Source organism: Aplysia californica, unplaced genomic scaffold (genome assembly GCF_000002075.1).
Source record: "Aplysia californica isolate F4 #8 unplaced genomic scaffold, AplCal3.0 scaffold01383, whole genome shotgun sequence".
In the NCBI taxonomy this organism is placed as follows: Eukaryota; Metazoa; Mollusca; class Gastropoda; order Aplysiida; family Aplysiidae; genus Aplysia; species Aplysia californica.
In genome coordinates this window covers 56,129-57,999 of record NW_004798653.1, presented here as the reverse complement: position 1 = coordinate 57,999, position 1,871 = coordinate 56,129, and the positions used below count along the sequence as shown (strand labels likewise).

Here is a 1,871-nt window from a genome sequence, read left to right as displayed (position 1 = left end):
TGCGTTTGTGTGTGTGTGTGTGTGTGTGTGTGTGTGTGCGTTTGTGTGTGTGTGTGTGAGCGTGTGTGTGAGCGTGTGTAGGAGTCGACACTGTTCTGTAATCCAAGAAAATGTCAAAAGGAAGGCAGGTTAAAAGGAAGTATACCAGACATGGCGGGAAAATGGCTGACACCGCTTGCCTTCATAGACCAGATAGAACCGTAGAGGATGTCCCCAATTAGAGTGAAAGTCCAAAGTCCAATGTCTTTCCTGTGGCTTGCTCCTTCTCCCTTTTCACCCTTCTTTGCGTCCCAAAAGACAGCCGGACCTGCTGCAACGACCACATGTCCAAGACAATCATTTGTACAAAGTACCATTTCCCACCTGTCTAAGACAACCATTTGTACAAAGTACCACTTCCCACTATAATTATATTGTAACTAGCTGGGCCCCCTTTCGATGACAGGAATGATCGGTGCATTAACATCTACGGTACTGAAAGTCATTGGCCTACTATATTTACACTCTACTGGAATGGAGCTACAAATCCTGAGAGATGCAAAAATCTAGAAGGTTTAGAAATAGTGGTGTACAGTATAGATTGATTCTCTCTTCCGCTTTCGTGGTTGTACGCTCCAGAATTTCAAAGATGTCGAAACAGTGCGAACGGCTATTGAACGGAAACCTCACTTTTTTACAATGGCGTCGTAGAAGAAAGACTTTCCCAAGATTAGATCTAAACGAAACTAATGAAAAACTGAAAATTAAACTACAGTGACTTCAGGCTCCTCAAAAGAACTGTGCACCCTTTAGATAATTCTGAACCGTCATTAATTTTGTCAAATTCGAAAGTTAAGTGGTTCCAAAGTTTTAGGCCGTGAAAGTGACCACATTTCTCAAATACAATGTATAATATATGTATAGATGACACTGTCCAAAAGGACCACCTGTCTTAGATGACAACGTTTTCTCTATTTCAATGTTTGGTCGTCTTGTCTTGGCTCAACTGTATGAGGCAGGTGGGTGGAGTTGGAGGGCGCCACTGGTAGGTACTACTTCTTTATTTTCCCTCTGTTGTTTCTGTTTGTCTGCCTGTCTTACTTGTCCTCAGTACTACGACCATGATTGTGTCGATATGCTTCTCTTTACTTTACCCAAACAAACAAACACACAAGCAAACAAAACTACTGTATAAGTATTCCTGGCTAAATTGTAGGCGTACTCGTACTGACAAAATATTTATATATTATCTCTGCAGCTACGCACACTGCATTTTGTGATACCACGATTGTAGCCTTGGGGCGTGCGGGTGTGCTCTGAAATTTCCAACGCTTGCACAATTTGGACATATCCCCATATTGGGAGAATAGAGCTGAGATAAAAGTAACCTAAAGAGTGACGGCGATAAGAGGCACACAACGGCTCGTTGGTCTAGGGGTATGATTCTCGCTTAGGGTGCGAGAGGTCCCGGGTTCAAATCCCGGACGAGCCCAAGTTTTTTTTTCTTTTTAACGAAAATCTTTTGAAAATGTATTCGTCTACCAAATTCGTTGTACCCGAAGAACGAAACGTAGCAGAAAGTAAGTGTTTGGTTTTAACAGCCTTATCAACACTCTAAGTAGGTTATTTAAGAGGCAGGGCCTACGAAATTAACGTTCATATCCGATAGAATCGAGAAAAATCGGTTGAGAGCCTTGAAAACTCCCCCAAACCACCCGATTTCAAGACCGCCCTTTCGAGGACTCGAACCAGGGCCATTCTCTCCTCAACCTCAAGAGATACTGAGTTTTAACAGAGCGGCCGCCCAATGACATAATTTTTCAGTGACTGTTTCAATGTTCTTTACTCAAATGCTTTTTGACTTTGTGACCGGGGACGTAAAAATATCCCCC

At 42.7% G+C, this 1,871-nt stretch overlaps 1 non-coding gene across 1 annotated transcript; it reads left to right on the top strand.

Moving 5' to 3' along the window:
* Positions 1-1,399: 1,399 nt before the first annotated feature.
* Positions 1,400-1,471, top strand: TRNAP-AGG. Its single transcript has one exon. It is a non-coding gene; the product is annotated as a tRNA-Pro (tRNA).
* The last annotated feature ends 400 nt before the right edge of the window (positions 1,472-1,871 follow it).